The sequence below is a fragment of the Achroia grisella genome, unplaced genomic scaffold (genome assembly GCF_030625045.1).
Source record: "Achroia grisella isolate CSIRO2021 unplaced genomic scaffold, CSIRO_AGI_Agris_v1 utg478, whole genome shotgun sequence".
NCBI classification, from domain to species: domain Eukaryota; kingdom Metazoa; phylum Arthropoda; class Insecta; order Lepidoptera; family Pyralidae; genus Achroia; species Achroia grisella.
Window position 1 is genome coordinate 3622376 of NW_026712882.1, and position 14046 is coordinate 3636421.

Here is a 14046-nt window from a genome sequence, read left to right on the forward strand (position 1 = left end):
GCGTCTCGGCGCAGGCCGATTGCTGATAAGCCACGCGCGAGATAATTATAATCTATCGTTTACTTAGCTATCGATTTGTTGAATATCCTTAGCAGATAACCCGTACGTTTTACCAGAAATATCTTATATATAAAATTCTCGTGTCACAGTTTTCGTTCCCATACTCCTCCGAAACGGCTTGACCGATTCTCATGAAATTTTGTGAGCGTATTGAGTAGGTCTGAGAATCGGCCAACATCTATTTTTCATCCCCGTAAATGTTAGGGGTTTAGGGTAGTCCACACCAAACTTTTTTTTTATTTTAAGGCAAAAGAACGTTTGCCGTTACAGCTAGTTTAATATAGGTTTTGCCAGCGATAAATTTTAATTTAAAATATAGCCTATGTGTGATTCTCATGTACAAGCTACATGCGACAGCCTCGGTGGTCTAGTGGTTTAGCACACCGCTTTACTATCCGATGGTCGTGGGTTCGATTCCTCGCACGGTACAAACATTTGTATTCATGAGTATGATTGTTTGTATCGGTCGGTATAATATGTATTTATTTACAAAAAAAATATATATCCTTGTATTTATATCAGTTATCAGTTGTTACCCATAACACAAGCTCTGCTTAGCTTGGGACTAGATGGCGCTGTGTGAATTGTCCTGAGATATTATTATTATTATTATTATTATTACTGTAAACTTTCATAAAAATCCGTTCCATAGTTTTTATATTATATAAAGTTCTCGTGTCAGAGGTTTGAAAAAAAAAATTGAATACAAAAAAATTAAAAAAATGAATACAACATATTCATTTTTTTAAAACATATACATAATTATTTTTACGTCTCCCCGGCTTTTTGTCTTCTCTATTTTTCCTTTCAAGATTTTCTTTTAAAAGTCCTCACGTATAATATGTATGATATATATGACTTTCTTATTATATTGACTATTTCATTTATACTTACCAGGTTTGGTCAATTAGGAATTAAATATGATACAATAATTTTATATGATAAATCTGAATAAACCAAAGAGAAAATTCATTTTGAAACATACAACTTGTACACAATTACCTTCCAGCAATCCAAATGATATTGAATCCTTCAAGAAAATAGCTTAGGACTTAAAGGGCCGGCAACGCATTTGCAATTCCTCTGGTGTTGTGGGTGCTCACTGCCGCATATGGAATACTGTTCTCATCTCTGGGCAAATGGAAGTAGCTGGTATTGTAGTGCTCCCCACAATACCAGCTACAGAATCGACCAGCCAGAATCATTGGTAATCAACGTCTATGTGACAGACTCGGCCTATTGACTTTGTGGCGAGATATTGCATCTCTGTGCATTTTCTACAGCATATATCACGGGGAGTGTTCTGAGTAATTGTTCGGATTAATACCAGCTGCTGAGTTTCACCACCGTACCACCCGCCAGAAACTAAAATACCATCCTGACCATCTGGATGAATGGCGGTCCTCCACAGTGCGGTTTTCTAGAAACTTTTTGCCACGCACAACCACATTGTGGAATCCATTCCAGCAATGGTATTTCCGAACCGATACGATATTGAAACCTTCAAGAAAAGAGCTTATTCCTTTTTAAAAGGCCGACAACGTACTTGCAATTCCCCTGGTGTTGCGGGTGCTCATGGGCGGCGATAATCACTTACCATCAGGTGAGCCGCATGCTCGTTTGTCCCCTATGCTATAAAAAAATATTTCTCCTCACAAGAGCCTTAATAAACATTGTATAAACATTCAAAAACATTCCTAAGTAAGGATGAACTATTAATTTCCAACTGAACTTTACATAATCCTACTTGTGCATCTCCTAGTGGGATTACGGGGCACGCGTCCCGCTCTAATCCCGGGATCCTGAGCAGATGCTCGCTCGCACGGGATCCCGGGATCGCACTTGTTTACACAGCGTATTGAGCGTTGGGAAATGATGCAGCAGGATGCAGTGTTTTGTTTGTGGACGCGACTGTGCTTAGTTTCGACCATAGTGCATAGTACAGGACTTCTCAAACTGTGCGTCACGACGCCACAGGACGTCGCGTGTCGATGCGACATTGTTTTTCTGCAGTTGCAATAATTAAGAACAAGTACAGGTCAAACATAGATTTAGAAAAAAAAATGAGAGTAGCAATGTTTAAACTGGAGCCGCGGTTTCTTAAGCACACCCTTCACATTTACCAACCAGTTACATATTGTTTTTTGTGCTTATGTTTTGATTTCGTACTAACGTTCTAATAAAAATTACGAGTAGAGTTTCTTATCAGTTCTTCTCATCTCGAAACCATTCCGAACTGACCGTAGATTTGACATATCATAACAGTCTGTAATAGACCTACATGAATAAAGATATTTTGAATTTGAATTATAAATGTCAAATACTAAAAAATATAAAAAAATACTAAAATTGTTAAGTCCCAAATTCGAATTTAAAAATGAATCTGTATTATTGTAAACATGTAAAACCTTATTTGAAAAGAATACGAGCTTCCCTTCGTTTGTTATTTAATTTATATATGCTTTTATCAAAATTATAATTATACTGAATTGGTGGTCATTCTCCCTAATTTGATTTCAAAATTTTTTTCCATTTCTGCATGTTAAACTAAATGCTAAATTAAACATTTGTGATTTGATTTGAGGTATTTGGCCTTATTTGATACGACCAGAGTTTCTTGTCAGTTCTTCTCGTCTCGAAATCATTCCGAACTGACGGTAGATTTCACATATCATAAGAGTCTGTAATAGATCTATATGCAAGAAGTATTTTTGGTACCTCAAACCAGCCCGGTTGAGGGACGTCGCAAATAATTTGCAAAGTCCCAAGGACGTCATAATACGAATAAGTTTGAGAGCCCTGGCATAGTCCGTTGTATTTAGACAACGACTGGCCGGGCTTGTATCGAGCCGTTGTTGTATGGACTCTATTTGATTAGTATTATAATTAAATGTATCAATATTTGGAAGCATCGATATTATTAATACAGATAAATAAAGCGATTAATTGTTAATACAATAATTTCGTCACGTACTCACTAATACAAATGCAAATAAATGCTGATTTATTTGTATTGACTTACTAATATTAAACACGGAAGTTTGTAAGTTTGGATGGATGTTTGTTACCTTTTCACGCGAAAACTACTGAACGGATTTTGATGAAACTTTACAGTAATATAGCTTATACATCAGAATGACATATATGCTATAATTTAAAAAGTTATTATGTAAAATGGGCGAAATATAATACTAGATGAAAAAACGGCTTCGCTCGGATGAAATATGGGTAGATATTTCTGTAGTCACAGATCTTTGTGAGGGATACTTTTTTGGCGCGAACGAACCCGATGTGCTGGTTGGCGAGGCGTATCTAAGAGCTAATATGAAACGGAAAGTTGGCTAGTGAAATGAAAACATGGCGACTGCGGTTTGTTAGTCAGTGTCATTAGAATTTAACGAAAGACTCCATAATCCGAATTTTGCGGGTATATGTTGTCGGCTCGAAATCAATATTTTTTTATGTTTTGTTATTCATATAAGATTTCGATTAAGTCTACCGTACCCCTTGACGAAACTATGAATATTGAAATGTCGAGTAAGTGTGATACTGACGTATTTGCGCGGGTCAGTTAGTATTAGAAACGCGGTGGTTTGTGAGTTTGGATGGATGGATGTTTGTTGCTCTTTCACGCGAAAACTACTGAACGGATTTTTATGAAACTTTACAATAATATAGCTTATACATTAGAATAATACATAGGCTATAATTTAAAAAGATATAATGTAAAATGGGCGAAATATATATATTATACCACGTAGGTGGCAAACAAGCATACGGTCCATCTGATGGTAAACGGTTATATAATGATAAATATCGAGTAAGTGTGATGTGTATTAGAAACGCGGAAGTTTGTGAGTATGGATGTTTGTTACTCTTTCACGCGAAAACTACTGACGAAATTTTACAATAATATAGATACAATAGAATATGCATATATATTTTCATGCACGGGATTTTCATACAATGCTATACATAGACACCTATACACATAATTACACAATAAACTGTATAAAAAAAAGAATTCAGTTGAGTTTCTTGCCAGTTCTTGTCAATAGAATCTGTCGGTACTACACGGTAAGAAACTAGACGGTAGAGAAAAGAATATGAAACAAAAACTTAACGTTCATAAGTGGCTAAAATGTCCTTCTTGAATAAATGATTTTTGATTTGATTTCAATAACACATCGGGCACATCTAATATTTAATAATTTTTTTATAATAATATAAAAATAAAAGCGTGACTTATACCAATGTAAATAGCATTAAATTCACTGTCATATATAACAATATCTTCAAAATATTCTCTTCACTCATGATTACTCTTAAACTTTTCCCAATTGCTCCCCTTTTATTTTATTATTGTTATAACAAAATAGAAGTAGGTAGAAATATTTCTGCAAATCGATTCATATTTCCATCTCCGTAAGCCAATCGTTGTTCAATCTCCCGACAGACTCCTTACACTCCAGTGGATCGAATGCATCTTAGAGCAGAATTCCAATATATCCCCAAGTTTAAAAATTTACAGAATCAAATGTTGTAAGTATAACCCTGTAAAAGAATAAATGTCACCTCAAACTACTGGGAAAATACATTACTAGCGATGTATTATGTCAGTTTGACCCCACGCGGCTCCCCCTGGAAACCATTGTGGTAAATTGCCATTTATCAAGAAAGGTTAACCTGATTTGATGCTCATTTTATTATCCTCCACTGGTGCTTCTCCAGGGTAAACCGTTAGCACAGACTGGTGCATCATTCCGTTATCGTCCATAAAAAAAACTATAGGTTATTCTCTCTTAATAATACTTAAATCTAAAATTATATCGCTAAAAATCTTTTTATATCAGCTATCTAGCTGAAAGAGAATTTCACATACTTATTTTGAACTTTAGCTAAAATTTTGATGTTGCTAAAGAGATAACTGAAAGAGTAACAGCAACATTCCACATAATACCTAATTTAAACTATAGCTAAAATTTTGATGTCGCTAAAGAAATAGCTAAAAGAGTAACAGCAACATTCCACATAATACCTAATTTAAACTATAGCTAAAATTTTGATGTTGCTAAAGAGATAGCTAAAAGAGTAACAGCAACATTCCACATAATACCTAATTTAAACTATATTTAAAATTTTGATGTTGCTAAAGAGATAGCTAAAAGAGTAACAGCAACATTCCACATAATACCTAATTTAAACTATAGCTAAAATTTTGATGTTGCTAAAGAAATAGCTAAAAGAGTAACAGCAACATTCCACATAATACCTAATTTAAACTATAGCTAAAATTTTGATGTTGCTAAAGAGATAGCTAAAAGAGTAACAGCAACATTCCACATAATACCTAATTTAAACTTTAGCTAAAATTTTGATGTTGCTAAAGAGATAACTGAAAGAGTAACAGCAACATTCCACATAATACCTAATTTAAACTATAGCTAAAATTTTGATGTTGCTAAAGAAATAGCTAAAAGAGTAACAGCAACATTCCACATAATACCTAATTTAAACTATAGCTAAAATTTTGATGTTGCTAAAGAGATAGCTAAAAGAGTAACAGCAACATTCCACATAATACCTAATTTAAACTATATTTAAAATTTTGATGTTGCTAAAGAGATAGCTAAAAGAGTAACAGAAACATTCCATATAATACCTAATTTAAACTATAGCTAAAATTTTGATGTTTCTAAAGAGATAGATAAAAGAGTAACAGCAACATTCCACATAATACCTAATTTAAACTATAGCTAAAATTTTGATGTTGCTAAAGAGATAGCTAAAAGAGTAACAGCTACATTCCACATAATACCTAATTTAAACTATAGCTAAAATTTTGATGTTGCTAAAGAGATAGCTAAAAGAGTAACAGCAACATTCCACATAATACCTAATTTAAACTATAGCTAAAATTTTGATGTCGCTAAAGAAATAGCTAAAAGAGTAACAGCAACATTCCACATAATACCTAATTTAAACTATAGCTAAAATTTTGATGTTGCTAAAGAGATAGCTAAAAGAGTAACAGCAACATTCCACATAATACCTAATTTAAACTATATTTAAAATTTTGATGTTGCTAAAGAGATAGCTAAAAGAGTAACAGCAACATTCCACATAATACCTAATTTAAACTATAGCTAAAATTTTGATGTTGCTAAAGAAATAGCTAAAAGAGTAACAGCAACATTCCACATAATACCTAATTTAAACTATAGCTAAAATTTTGATGTTGCTAAAGAGATAGCTGAAAGAGTAGCAGTAACATTCCACATAATACCTAATTTAAACTATAGCTAAAATTTTGATGTTGCTAAAGAGATAGCTAAAAGAGTAACAGCAACATTCCACATAATACCTAATTTGAACTTTATTGCAACTTAATGAACCTGACTATTCTCGGCTTCAGATACTTAACCAACCATAATATCCCCATAAACCATACATAAAGCGCCCCATAAACAGAGGAGCGGCGGGCCGTAATCAGGCCCCTCTTCCCCACTGAGCACGTGCCCAGGGCCCTGCGATGGTTTGCGGCCCTCTAGTTTAGACTAGTCCCTACTCCATTACCAAACGATAACCAATAGCTACTCTACTCTCGCCTGAAAACCAGTCTTAACAAATGCTTACCGACTATGGTAATTTTTTTATAAATGTCTAGCAAAAACTTGAACCCCTCATATAACGACTTTTTAAAATTTTTGCCCGTTTTGTTTTGAAGGTAGGGCATCCCCATATATTTAGTGTGGATTACATTATTTTATTTACATTGTCTATTCATTATATCTAATGTATCTGTAAACATATAAAAATAAAGCTAAAACTTTGCACGTGTACGTTCTTTCTCTATTCAAACAAAATAGTGCTTCATCACTATGGTCCTAGGGGCCCCTTATCGTAATGTGCCCAGGGCCTCTAATAGGTGAAAGACGACCCTGGCCGTGATGGGGCACGAGGTGTCGCGTGCCGTGCATAGCTACTATAAATTAACACTATGCTATTTGTTACAGAGGCGTCGACTGGGATGATTTGTTACGAGCCAGACGAGAACAATACATTCAAATGCATGACCAAAATACAGGGAATTTCTATGTCTTTGAACTGTAGAGCCGTACCTATTTTCAGTTACGGGTACTTGAATAAAAAGTATATTTTTTAAATTTGACGCGGTCTATATTTATACGGAAAATTAAGAAAAATACAAGATCTTACCATGTTTTATTAAGTTTTATCGATATTTAAATGGGTTACAAACGCTGCAATCATTGGTAAATTTTAGAGCAGCAGATAGATGGTAAATACAATTATGGTCAGCCATATTCGTCTACATTCACACGTCGTTGTTTATTGCTACTATTTCTAGCAACAATTTGCTTGTTGCTAGAAATATTTTCATCAATTTAAATATAGTTTAACAAACATTCACAAGATGTTACTCTACCACTGGTCCATTAAAGATAGCGTCATTACAGGACCGAGCAACCATCAGATTTTCCGCTCCGATCAATCGCCCGTCCGATCCAAAACGGGATCATTACGACGAGTTTAACCGAGGTAACCGAGGGTAACCGAGGTTCGAAACCCTAGCGGTGTCCTTAAACTAAAGTCGTATCCGTCAGGCAGGAGTTGGCCTTCAGTCGCTCTATAATTCCTTCCGACGGTTTGGAGTGCCATCTACACTCGCCCCCTGAACCCCTAGCAGTGTCCTCAGACTAAACTCGTATCTGTTGGTAGGAGTTGGCCTTCAGCCGCTCCATAAGTTTTTCCGCGGGTTTGGAGTGCCATATACATCCCTCTAGGTCAGTGAAGGTGTAAATTCCAGCAGCGGCCAACAGCGTTAGAAGACTTGGAAAAGAAACAACAATAAGATAACCAATTTTAAAATGAGCGTTACATTTTTGAATACGTGTTAAGTTAAATTTCTCGTAAAACATAAATAATATATTATTATACAAACAAAACAAGAACTTCAAGTTTTCAAAATCGTTACACGTCATACTCACTCGTTCATACTGTAAAGTTCATGTTACAAATGAAAATAGAAACAATTTTCCATTTTCCCAGACAGAAATATAATGAATTACCCACATACCGCATTTATAAAGGAAACGAAACATAACAAAATGAGTTTCCGCCATTGTGCTCCGTGGCGGCGGCAGCGGGCGGCGGCGCTGAATGTTTTTATTCCCTCGCCACTTTAATTTTTAACAGAGGCGTTTGAAAGGGTGTTCAAGTGCGACCTGAGGTGCGGACTTGACGTCGTGATTAAACCGGCATAATGGAGCATCATGTATCATTACCGGCGTACTGTGCTTGCAAAAAAAAACATTATACAGCCGACATAAAGTTTTTTAGTACAGTAGTTTATTTAAATAGAGTATGTATTGCTCGCTTCAATGATAATAATAATGCTTTATTTGTACAACCATCATCATCATCATCATCATCATCGCAGCCGGGAAGACGTCCACTGCTGGACATAGGCCTCCCCCAAATATCTCCACGAGGATCGGTCCTGCGCTGCTCGCTTACAATGCCTTCCAGCGATCTTGACCAGATCGTCGATCCACCTTGCTGGAGGCCTTCCCACGCTGCGTCTTCCGATCCGTGATCGCCACTCGAGGACTTTATTGCCCCAACAGCCATCTATCCTACGAGCTATATACCCTGCCCATTGCCACTTCAGTGTCGCAATTCTTCGGACTATGTCGGTCACTCTGGTTCTTCTGCGTATCTCCTCATTTCTGATTTGATCACGCAGAAAAACTCCGAGCATAGCCCTCTTCATTGCCACCTGAGTGACTCTGAGCTTGTTCATGAGGCCCAAAGTTAGCGAATACGTCTCTGTGCTGTAGGTCATCGCTGGCAACAAACCGTTGTACAAAGTAGTTTTTTTTGTTTAAAAAGTTGCTTTTTTTGATCAGACATAATCATTACATATTATAAAACAAAACTGTCGCTGTCTCTCCGTCCTTATGTATGCTTAAATCTTTAAAACTACGCAACGGATTTTGAAGCTTCAATTTTTCAATAGACAGAGTGATTCAAGAGGTTTATAAGTATAAAACATGTACACCCGGCCGAAGCCGGGGTGAGTAGCTAGTTAGATTGTATAACAATTATATTAAGAATTATTTCCAATATATTATAAATTATATATACCTAAATATCATTATGTGTCATTACCGACTTATAGTGCCTGCTGCTGTGAATAAAAAAATATTATACAGCCGTCATAAAGTTTTTATAATACAGAAGTTTATGCAAATAGAGTGTGTATTGCTTGCTTCAATTCAATGTGATTATGAGATTTTAATAGATTTGAGAAGAGATATCGATGAGTTTATTGGCAGGAATACTCAATAGAACATTATTAATATAGTTAGAAATATAATAGAAGTAACTTTATGCGTTAGGATGAGCGTTTTTCAGATTCAGCCAAGAATGAGTAAGATTATTAGAAGAAGATTTTATAAAAAAAATCAAAATATCTTTATTCATGTAGGTCTATTACAGACTCTTATGATATGTCAAATCTACCGTCAGTTCGGAATGATTTCGAGATGAGAACTGACAAGAAACTCAGCTCGTATTCTTTTCAAATAAATATTGTACATGTTTACAATAATACAGATTTTTAATTTTGGAAGAATAGAGTGACTACCACTGTTGCGTAGTTTACAAGTTCTGAGCGAACAAACAGCGGGGACAACTTAATTTTATCTTATATATAAAATTCTCGTGTCAGTTTTCGTTCCCATACTCCTCCGAAACGGTTTGACCGATTCTCATGAAATTTTGTGAGCGTATTGAGTAGGTCTGAGAATCGGCCAACATCTATTTTTCATCCCCCTAAATGTTAGGGGTAGTCCACCCCTAAATATTTTTTTTTATTTTTTAGACAAAATTTAGAGTTTCTTTTTTTTTATGATAGAACATACAAAAATACATACAATCCTAAATTTTCACCCTTCTATCATCAACTCCTATTTTTTTATAGCGTTATTAATTTATATGGTGTTAGTATGTTGAATATATGTATGTCTATTAATTAGTTTGATAATTATAGTGTCTTGTGTGTGCCATCTACCTCTTCTGTGTATGTCCTGTCTTGCAGGTTGTCTGTAAGAATTGCTTATAGCGATAAGACCGCCTTTTGTTCATAATTTTCTATTTTTTTTTCTTATTGTATTTCTTCTATGTGCACAATAAAGAGTTTATTATTATTATTTTTTTTTTCCCAAAAATTCTCATCTCCCCTCTTAAGGAGAGGAGATTATTATTATTATTATTATGGCAAAACAACGTTTTCCGGGAGAGCTAGTACTATGTAAAGATTAGATACCTACAGAATTAATGCGCTTAAATCTCTTCGCAATTTAAAGGATTCAAGTCAAGGTCAACATTTCTATACATATATGCCAACAGTTGTTTGAGGTCTGAATAACTCCAAAAAAGGACAGTTCTCTAAGCTCATAAGCCAATAATGTGATTAACAATGTAGGTAGAGGCGGGCGCGAGGGCCTGTTAATCCGGGCGGGATCCGACAGTCCCGGGTTCCGCGTGATTGATTGATGCCTGCGGGCCCACTCGGCTACTGGCATGTTGAGGTGCAATAGGGATGGAGCTAATGATGTGCCTGATCTGCTGATACTTATATTTTTTCTTCGTCCAATCTCATCCGTCATACTCGTGAACGAGTGCCTTGTAGGGACTGGTCTGCTCTTATCACTACGACTGATTTAATATATTTGACCCAAAAAAATTTGTGCTGGTTGGTAGTTTGTATTCACACGTTTCGACTTGTAAATGTAAACTTATAAGGATTATTTAAAAGAGCAACACACAAGTTTCTTGCTCGTTTTTCTTGTGATGAGACAGATTTCCGAATGAGCGGTAGATAAAAAAAATTGTTATGACTATTTAAAAGTGCTTCAATGTAAGTTTATTTGAATAAATGATTTTCTATTCTATTAAATTAACATTTTTAAAAAAGTAGGTAATTACACTAATAAAAGCTTACGTAATATCAACAAACTAGTTTTACCTAAGTACCGTTTGACGACAGTCTAATGTCTTACATCTCAATTTATACTCGCATTATTATTTTATTCAAGAACCTTAACCACAGCAACGCGTGGCCGGGTCTGGTAGTATATATACCATATAGGTACTAACTGACCCCGCAAACTCCATTCCGCCTCAAAATTAAATAAGTCAAAGGTTTTTTGAAGTTAAGTTACGCAATAAATTTCTATTCTTGCAATTGTAAATAGAAATAGAAATATGCAATAGAAATTATTCTATATCCGAAACTTATCCGTATCCGAAATTTCATATCCATAACATCCCTGGTACAAAACTAGATATCTGCAAATATGGCAAGCAGAGGGGTAGACTAATCCACACAAGTTGAGTGTCTGTCGGCTACCCGGCTGATTGATTGTACCCTGCGGCCGGATCACGTGCTACATCGACGTATTGAGATGCAATACTACGCTATAGACGGAGAAGCTAGCTACTGCTTATAAAAACATGTTCTTATGAAAGGAATAAGAGCTGAATTTCTTATTCTAGATATTATTATAGATATACTAGCTGTCCCGACAAACGTTGTTTTGCCTTAAAATTAAAAAAAAATTAGGGGTGGACTACCCCTAAAATTTAGGGGGATGAAAAATAGATATTGGCCGATTCTCAGACCTACTCAATACGCTCACAAAATTTCATGAGAATCGGTCAAGCCGTTTCGGAGGAGTATGGGAACGAAAACTGTGAATCGAGAATTTTATATGTAAGACTAGCTGTCCCGGTTAACGTTGTTTTGCCATATAAATCAATAACGCTATATAAAAATAGGGGTTGGTGATAAAAGTGCGAAAATTTAGGGTAGTTATACTGTGAGCAGTATAATGTTCAAATTATACTGCTCGCAGTATAATGTTCAAACTTCAGAATTGCTACTACTGTTTAAACACTTTTTTTTATAGTTTTTTGGATTAGATTTTTTTTTATTCGATCTAGGTCTGATTTCCTCTCGGACGTAGTTGCAGGCACAGCTAGTCGGTTATATTGATTGATGAAGACATAAAGTATAACAAACAAACTTACTTTCGCATTTGTAATATTAGGATGTTTCATTAAATCATGTCTATCAATAAATATATAGCCCAAACGGTGGTAAAAATGTCATTGCGTCGTCTTGAATTGAGAATTAGAAAATCCCGTAGCACATAGGATCCCGTGGGATTCAATCACGGATCGGGATTGCAGGGACACGATTGGTTTAGTGTTTACACCCCATGATTGCAGTTGGAATTGAAGTGACTACCCAAAAGCGGTTTTCGAGTTAAAATATACTCGACGTATTGTAAAACCTAAGTACTGTCCAAATGGTGTTTTTATTGAATTAGTTCCTGTAATTGCAGGTTTGTGGTTTTGCTATCGTTTGTTACGTCATTGCATAGTATAAAATAGTCATTGTCGCTGTCTGTCCCTATCTATGTACATAGTCTATACATCTCTCACATATAAATAAAATTAGAGTGTCTGTTTGTAATATTGAAATAGCCGTTTTTTACTATTTGCATATGAATATAAATATGGTACATACACCTAAATAATATTATTTACAATTTTTGTCTGTCTATCTGTCGGTTTGTTACACACAACCGATACAAACAATGATACTTTGTACCGTGCGAGGAATCGAACCCACGACCATCGGATAGAAAAGCGGTGTGCTAAACCACTAGACCACCGAGGCTGTCTAATGTCTACCAATACGTGTTGTTTTCTTTAATAATATTTTTCTCCAATACATATAAACTCAATCATATTTATTTATATTTAATGAACAACCTGGAAATAAGTTTCCATCTTTAAAAATGACGATACTTTTATACAACCCTTCATCGCTCCATTCCACCTTACAACCCTTTTTTCGCATTAAAACATAGTGTATAAATCATAGTTAAAAATGTGTGGAGATAAATGAAACGCCATGATGGAATTTTCACATCTCTAACAATATTTTTATTCTTAAAACAAATGAATGCGATGCGCGTTCGAAATTTAACATAAATACAAAGAAGTTTTTATATCTCGTACATAAAGCCTACGTCCTTTCTTAGACTATAGACTATCTGCTTACCAAATTTAATTTAAATCGGTTCAGTAGTTTCGACGCGAAAGTGCGACAAACAGACAGAGTCACTTTCGCATTTATAATACTAGCAAGCATTCAGAGAGTTCTTGGAACGTGAATTTCTGATCTATTCTGAAGTTACACCGTTAGTGTTGAACAAGCAAACAGAAATCAAATTATACTGTGCGTATTGACAATCGGGGAACTGATATCCGCACCCCCGCCCCTCGGCCAACGATAAGGGGATAGTTCCGTGCACACCTGCATGCATCATCGGTATCATGTAATCAATTTTGACAGCCTCGGTGGTCTAGTGGGTTAGCACACCGCTTTACTATCCGATGGTCGTGGGTTCGATTCCTCGCACGGTACAAAGTATGATTGTTGGTATCGATCTGGGTGTTTTCTATGAATTGTATTTATTTACAAAAAAAATGTATTCATGTATTTATCAGTTATCTAGTACCCATAATACAAGCTCTGCTTAGCTTGGGACTAGATGGCGTATGTGAAAAAAATTTGTTTCACATAAATGAATTTACATCAAAATCAAATTTGAATTTATAATAATGACTAGCTGACTAGGTAAACGTTGTTTTGTTATATAAATTAAAATTGCTATAAAAAAATTGGGATTCATGCTAGAAGGGTAAAAATGTACATTTTCATAATTTATTTTACATACCAAAATACCATTAAACAACATTCAAAACTTTGACTTATGAAATTTTACTGGCAATAGAATTCTATAGTTTTCTAGATTCACTAGCGCACAAGTTCAAAATTCACGATTGAGTTGGAGAACTAGGCGGGTGGTTCTATGAATTGCTGAA